The sequence below is a fragment of the Mustela erminea genome, chromosome X, assembly GCF_009829155.1.
Source record: "Mustela erminea isolate mMusErm1 chromosome X, mMusErm1.Pri, whole genome shotgun sequence".
Lineage (NCBI taxonomy): Eukaryota > Metazoa > Chordata > Mammalia > Carnivora > Mustelidae > Mustela > Mustela erminea.
This window is the reverse complement of record NC_045635.1, coordinates 101,614,132-101,622,817: the sequence shown is the minus strand read 5'-3', so window position 1 is coordinate 101,622,817 and position 8,686 is coordinate 101,614,132. Positions and strand designations below refer to the sequence as shown.

Here is an 8,686-nt window from a genome sequence, read left to right as displayed (position 1 = left end):
TAAAGTGACAACAGCCTAAGGGAATGGTGGAACATTGTATGCATTATAGGAATCCCAAAAGAAGAGAGAGAAAGGAGCAGAAAAAATATTTGAACATATAATTGATGCAGATTTCTCAATTTTGATGAAATAAATAAATGTATAGATTGAAGAAGTTCAGCAAACTCCAAGTAAGATAAACTAGGGATCCACAAGAGAAATAATATCAAATTGTCCAAAAAGCGAAACAATATAAGTGGTGTTGAAGAAACAACCTAGGGAGGAAAAAAAGAAAGAAAGAAAGAAAGAAAGAAAAGACAACCTATAGAATTGAAAAAAAATTTTTTGAAAGAATATCTCTTAGAGGGGTTTAATATCAAGAATATATAGTAAAAAAAATTTTTAAAAAGGAATATATAAAGAACTATAACTCAACAACAAAAAGACAAACAACAAAATTCAAAAATTGGCAAAGGACTTGAGTAGCTATTTCTCCAAAGGAGATATAAAAATGGTTAATAGGGCACCTGGGTGGCAGAGTCAGTTAAGTGGCTGACTTTTGGTTTTAGCTCCGTCCATGATCTCAGGGCCCTGGGATCCAGCACTGTGTTGGGCTCCCTGCTCAGCCCTAAGTCATCTTCAGCATTCTTTCTCCCCGTCTGCCCCTCCCCCCCCACTTGCTTTGTGCTCTCTCTAAAATAAATAAATACATGTTTAAAAAAATAAAAAATAGGGGCGCCTGGGTGGCTCAGTGGGTTAAAGCCTCTGCCTTCGGCTCAGGTCAGAATCCCAGTGTCCGGGGATCGAGCCCCACATCGGGCTGTCTGCTCCGCAGAAAGCCTGCTTCCTCCTCTCTCTCTCTGGCTGCCGCTCTACCTACTTGTGATCTCTGTCTATCAAATAAATAAATAAAATCTTTAAATAAATAAATAAATAAATAAATAATAAAAATCAGCATATGAAAATATTCTTAACATCACTAGTCATTAGGTAAATACAAATCAAAACCACAAGAACACAACACTTAACACATATTACAATGGCTATGATTTAAAAAAAAAAAAACATGAAGTAGGTGTTGGTAAGGATGCATAGCAATTGGAATCTTCAAGTAATGAAGGTTGGAATGCAAAATGTTTCAACCACTTTGGAAAAAAATTTGGCAGTTTCAGAAATATAAATATGACCTAGCAATTCTACTCTTAGGTATATGTACCCAAAAGAACTGAAAATAAGGACTCAAATACCTGTACACCAATGTTTATTGCAGTATTATTTACAATAGCCAAGAGGTGGAAACAACCTAAGTGTTCATCAGTAGATAACTGGATAAATATAATGTATTATATACATACAATAGAATATTATCCAGCCATAGAAAGGAATGAACTTTGGTATATACTATAGCATGGATGGACTTGAAAACATTATGCTATATGAAATGTAACAGATATAAAAGGAAAAATATTTTATGATTCCATCTATTTGAAAAATCTAGCACAAACAAATTCAAGAGACAGAAATTATAACAGAGGTTATTAGGAGCTAGGGGAGGGGAAATGTGAAGTTATTGCTTGATGGGCACAAAAAGTTTTTCTTTGAGTTGAGAAGGTTTTAGAAACTCAGGTAAGAGATAAGGGGTAAGTTATAACAACATTGTAAATGAAATTAATGACACAGAATTGCATACTTAAGGTGATTAAAATGGTAGGATTTATGTCATTTATAACACCATAAATGATTATGATAAAACCCACAGCAATAAAAATAAAAACCATTAAATAATATAAACTTGCAATTTCATTTATGTTCAAATTAAAGGTAAAATTTTATTTCAGCTTTAATATGTAACAAGTGTAGGAGTTGCCATCCCATCCCCACATGAATAAGCTAAATATCTCAAAACCAACTTTTCTTGGACTTATCATTGAACTGAGGTGGCAGGAAAAACCACTACCCTGAAATTTGGAGAGTCGGGCAAACCCCAAAAGTCATAAACAAGATATGCTTCCTTGATGCAGAAGCTGCTGGAGCTGTAACTGGTAGGAAAACTTATATGGCAATTTCGATGAATTGTTAGAGGTTAGTGTTGACTAGTGTAGGAGTGAGAAAGTGCTGGCAGTCACCATCTGAGAAGGAGCCCCACACTTTCATTGTTTTAACTTGTAGTAATCCTAGAATGTTCTCCTCATGAAAATTCAAAAAAATCCCCTAATGTTTCTGGCAGGAAGAGAGGAAGATTATTACAAAATACACCCAGAACCTTATTTGTAAGAAATAGTATTTTCACAGAAAAAGATTAACAGAACCTTATGCGAGGGAAGAAAGGACATTCTTTATATCCCAAGCTTCTGTAACTTTTCTGTTATCTAAGAAGGAGAGAACAATACCAGCAGAGAAAGCTTGTGAAAGTTATAATCTGGAGACATGGGTCAATAAAATATTGAGGTGTACAGAACTCACCACCACATCAATAGGACTCTAGTGCATTAACAGTGGACTGCAGATGAAAGAGTTGAAAGACACAGATTCTATGAGTATGAGTACTTGGGGAATTCCAAAGTAAACAAGTGAGACAAAAACAAGGGCCCTACCTCTGCCTTCAGCTCAGGTCATGGTCCCGGGGTCCTGGGATCGAGCCCCACCTCCTCTCTCTCTATCTGCCTGCCTCTCCGCCTACTTGTAATCTGTCTGTCAAACAAATAAATAAAATTAAAAAAAAAAAAAACAAAAAAACAAGGGCCCTAGAGAAATCTGAAGCCTTGGAAACATATACCTAAAGAAAACATTAAACATGAAACATTAAATAATCTAATTTAAAAAGCCTAGTAATAAAAAGAAAAAGCCTAGTGATTAGCCAGATGAACATGAATCTTCACATTAAAGGACTACTTACTTCAATTCCTACTACCTGATACAAAACGTCCAGTTTTTTCAAAAAAAATTAAAATGAATTCCAAAAAGCAAGAAAAAGTACAGACTGAAAAGACAAAGCAAGCATTAAACTACACTGAGATATGAAAGAGGTGATTAAATTATCAGATAAGAAAGTTAAAATAATGACTATAAATATATTAAAGGCTTTAATAAAAAAAATAGACAACATGCAAGAGCATATGGATAATATAAGCTGAAGATGGAAACTCTAGGAAGTAAATGAAAATGCTAGAAATCAAATACCACATAAGCAATTAAGAATGTCTTTGATGAGCTAATCAACAGACTGGACATGGTTGAGGATGGAATCAGTGAGCTTATGTATAGGTCAAAAAAAACTTCCCAAACTGAAATGAAGAGTGAATAAACAAATCCCCAGAACATCCAAGATCAGTGGGATGAATTTCAAAGTGTATAACACACATGTACTTGAAATAACACAAGGAAAAGAAACAATTCAGAAAAAATACTCAAAGAATTAAAAACCAATAATTTTCTGAAATTGATGAGAAAGATCAAACCACAGATATACAAGATCAGAAAAGGCCAAGCAGGATAAATACCAAAAAGCTGACACCTAGGTACATTATATTCAAATCATATGAAACAAAGACAAAGACAAAAATTCAAAAGAATTTGGAGCAGGGGTGGGAACATTACCTGAGGAGGAACAGAAAGAATTACAAGAACCTGCTCTTTAAAAACCATGTAAGCAAGAAGTGGTGTGAGAGGAAAAACAAACAAACAAACAAACAAACAACCCAATCAGCCGAGAGTTCTGTATTCAGTGAAATTATCCTTCAAATGGTAAGGAAAAATATTCTCTCAGACAGGCAGAAACTGAAAGATCTATGAAAAATAAACTTCTCTACATAAATTTCTTTTGCAAGCTCTTGTTGAATAATGGCTCATTATTTGGCCTAATGTGTTCCTCTTAATAAATGCTAATTTAATAAACTGATAACATGCAGTTAAATGTTAAAGTGATGGAGTCATTCTGTATGACATTGTAATAGTAAATACATGATACCAATGATCATCAAAATTATAGAACTTCACATCCTAATGAATGAAACAATTTTTAAAGAAGTTGGGAAATCTCAGATGAAATGCAGAATACGACAGAAGAATCGAAATGTACAAAACCCCACTTAAAGAGATGTAAAATAAGGAAGTGCCCTACATGAGTTTGAAAATTAATGGAATCTGAAATCGATCTACACCATATCTAAGAACTAAACAATTAAATTAATGAGTGATGAATGATAGGTGCCATGTTTCTCATTATTGTAGTAAACAGGTTACAGATCAATCATGAGAGGAGGCTAGAATCATTTATATGGTATGGAATAGAGTAAGAGATGGGTAACTAAACATATATTTCCTTGCTCTATTAGCAGAGGGGACCTAGACTTTAAAGTTGTAATAATCACACTTAGGACCCTAGATTTTGATTTCTAACACTATTCTCCAACTTCAGAAACCAGGTCTTCTCTGGGAAATGACTGATTCTAGGACCAGAACAGGAAATACACATGACAAATTTGGAACATCTTATGTGCTAGAAAGGACAAGGAACATCTTAAGTGCTAAACAAACAAATGAACCACAATAATGTGAAAAGGCCAGGAATCAACTAAAAGAGCTATGTTGACCACGCTGGATAAATTCAAGCAATAACAATAAAAAATAGCATCGAATTATAACAAAGATGTAAGATAAGTATACATGAGTCCATACTTATATAAACCAATAACTAACTAATTAAGTAAATAAATAAATGGGAGAACAGAGAAAAATCTAGCATGGAGAAGAATTCTGAATTTTTTTTTGTAGATACTCCATCCTTAAGGAAAGGAAGTGTAATTCCTCATTCTTTTAAAGTGTGGGCTACACACAGAGATTGATTTCCAGAACACGCTATGGGAAAGAGGAAAAATAGAGTAACTTTATGCTGGAGAAATCTGACAAACATTATTTCAACCAGGTGGTCAAGATGAACATCAACAGTGATAAAGCATACTGACAGCACATTCCCCTGATACTATGTGATAAAATGTGTGTTAACCCTATGGTCCTAGTGGAAACACACAAAGATAGTCTAACCATGAGAAAAAAATAAAACAAATCAAAAAAAAAAAGGAAATTCTTGATTGCCTTCATTTTTCATTCCCCTTGGATGCCTGTGGGACTTTTTCATACATGTAGTCCGACAAATTCATCAAATTTTGACATCTAGGGATCATTCTTGTTCATTTTTTCCCTGGCACCCGGTGAGAGAACTCAGTCTACAGATTCAAGCATTCCTTTATTTCACAGCAATTTCATTCCATAATAAAGTAATATGCATATATTTTTGTTTCATTTCTTCTGGTTTATTAAAAAAACAATTATCTAATTTAAAGGGCATCAGTTTTTGGCTTTCATATCAAACTCCTCATTAGTTGTTCCTCTATGTAGGTTTTTAAAGCATTGCTTGTAACTTTCATAGGTCTCATTCATGTCTCTGACTTAGTACTCTACAATGATATGCACTGAGTCCCTACTTCATTGAATAGAAACTGACATTAGAAAAAGTAAAATTTTTTTCTTTTGTTTTCACGATCCATTCAATTCCACTGAAACACAATAAGCACTTGGATAATTTATGGTTCACCTGCCATTACTAACATTGCTTAACATCTGCAAAGTTGAAACTCAGGTATCTCCTTGTAGCATTTCCAATGTGGCTAGCCTTGCTTCCAAGTCATTTCTCTTAGAAAACAGACTAAACAGTTAAAAAAATAACATACATTTAGCATACTGGTTTTTGTGCATTTAATGCTTTTGTCACCAACAAAGTGATGCCCTCTTCTTACTTTGATTTCCATACTCCCAAGTATCATTTGTATGATTTAAGGGGCATTAACAATTAAAGCTGCTCTTTCCCAAAATTCTGCATGTTTTTATTTTACAAAAATCTGACAGATCATGAAACTGTCCTTCAATTTGATCCTAAGCTTTCAGAATCTGTGGTTTTTAGCTTGTGATCTTTCCCCAGTTATACTATATATGTTGTTATCTTCTTTGCTTTTAGCTCTTTCCGTGAGAAGTTATGAAATCATAATGAAGCTCCACTGTTTTATGTATATGTACATGTGTATGAAATTTAAGTACAGAGATGATATATGTCTATATGTCATTTTATATATTCATGTGCATATAAATTTCATTAAAGATTTTGTCTTAATTCACTACTTCTTTTTAAGATGGAAAGATCTTCTTTACTAATGACCTCAACCAAATTTCCTTAGATATAGGAGTCAAACTCAAGTACTTAGGAGAAAACCAGTTAAAATTGCATTATCAGCAACTCATCAGTAGTAACATATTGCCAAGCGAAACAACTTGGAAAAGAGGGGGGAAGGGAGGGGAGAGGAGGGAGGAAAAGTAAAGAAAAGGAATGAAGTTGATGAAGTGAAATTCCTTTTTAATTCTTGAGAACAATGAAATTCTTGCTTATTTCTGCAAATTATTTTTCAAATGGGTACAAAATGCAACCAAGACAGAGAATCCCATAAGAACCCGAAGAGGTGCAACATGAAAAGCTAAGATTATCCAGCAGCGAGTATTGCAGCCTTCAGATACCAGCTGCCTCCTATTACTGTTCCCAAGAGTTAGTGGGATGAAAATGTCTTCCCTGTGATTACTCTCATCTTTTTTCTCAGCATCTGGGCATGCGCTGTTCAGCACTTTGAGAAGGTCGGATGTTTTTGCCCAAATATGTGTGTGCACATAGGTCTCAGAGCCCTTGATGTGGTAGTGCAGATAGTCCTGAAATGTGTGGATCAGGTTGATGGCGTTGTCTCCACTGGCACTGGTGTGGCAAGGGAACAACCCAAAGGGAACATAGCCAATATTGTTGCCCATGGCATCACTGATGTCTTTCAGTCCCAGAGGAGGTTCCCTGTGGCTAAAGAGGATGTGAGGGGCTGTGGTGCTGGCTCTGTGTCCTTCTTTGAACTCCAGCATGAACACTTTTCCAATGACAACACTATGATCATCCATAAGCATTGTGCTGAAGACTACTGTGACTCTGTCCTTTTTACACTCACCATACATGGTCTCATCATCCCTGTAATAGATAACTTCCCTGTTCCCTCCTTCCTTGCTTTTTTATTGGAATTCAAGAATTTCTCCAAGACAGAGACAAAAACAATTTCATTTCAACTTGCCAGCCGATAAACAATGGAACCCTTGGATGCTGGCAGATTTTCAAGGTCATTTGGCAAAAATCCTCATTCAAGATTTACCAAGACACTCCCATACACCCTCTTTAATAACTCATCAGCACCATGTGCCTGAAATTCCTTGTGGAATTTCAAAGAAATACTGACCATCAGGATTAGGATTTTAAATATGATAAAGGACTCCATCGAAATCTGCCAATGTGACTTCTACTGCTTCTGGTTTGTTACTGGGCTCTGCCATCGTGAGCTTGAGTGTGAGTGTCTCTCTGATGATGCAGTTGTTCACCTGATCATGCAGGATCAAGACCGCAGCTACCCCCACCCTCATCCCCACAAGACTGAACCCACCTACCAAACCACCAGTGCTACCAGCAAGCTCAACCACCGCCAAGCTCCCGGCTCTAGCTGGCCACTTCTGCTCCTAGACCCACTTTCCTTTGCTGCCCAAATGTGCAGCCCCACAGTGTCATTTCTTCTCCAATCCCTCGTGAACATGCAATGCAGGACTAATGCATTACTTTCTTGTCATACATCATTGCTACAGGTTCAAAATACATTATCCAATAAAAGAAGAGAGATACAAAATAGCATAGTTACACTTTGAAGAAGACTATAATAAATTCCATTACCATTTTAATAGTTGCTTTTTCTTGGTGATAAAATTGTGGTTACAAATTTATAATGTTATCTAAAATTTTATGAAAATTTATCAACATATATATTTGTGTGTTTATAAATGTAATTTTCCTTATAATAACTAAACAAATTCTTGTTCTCATGGAGCTCATATAGCAATGTTTTTGTAAATCAAATTGATAAACTAGTAACTTTATTAGATGTCATAATGCAAGTATTACAAGAAAATTACAAAGATCTATCAAGGTTTAAAACAGATGATTATTACTGAAAAGTTGTTTAACTATACTTTACAAATCTATATATAATTCAAATGTGGTAAATTTTGTAAAGAAAAGAGGAAAACAATCCTTTGTATGATGGGAACCATTATCACATAGAATGTTGGGAAAATTCATGATTTTCAATATTAATTGTCTTCTAATATGAAGATAGGAGCAATACCCATGCCTCTTTCAAAGGCTTGCATATAGACTTAATCCTCTGCCACAGTCACCCTATGACACATACAAGTTGTAGAACCGCCTTGTCTCTGTTCTGGTTTGAAGGAGCTTAACTGTGTATATAAACATGTTTATAGGCATTCTTGCCTGATCCCTGAGTCAAGTGAACTGAAACTGTCCCAACTGTCTATTTATGCCTGGTTCTAACCATAGTTCCTAACTCAACTCTACACCTTATGCTCAGGTAACAGCTGTGAATCCTGACAGGAGTCATGAATTGTTCTAACCTAATTTCTGCTTAGTTTGAACCTCGCCATGCTGTGACTATTGCCACACACATTCCACCCCAATTCTCACCTCCGTCCCATCTCTTTTACATAGACACACACACAATGTAGATGTGTACATGTAATCACATCTAAATATGTTGCCCACAGCCAGTTTTATTTTTTGAAGGCCATG

General features: G+C 35.3%; 1 pseudogene; it reads right to left on the bottom strand.

Annotated features, from left to right (window-relative positions):
- Window positions 1-6,572: 6,572 nt before the first annotated feature.
- LOC116582343 lies at window positions 6,573-7,426 on the bottom strand (annotated as a pseudogene).
- Between the last annotated feature and the right edge of the window lie 1,260 nt (window positions 7,427-8,686).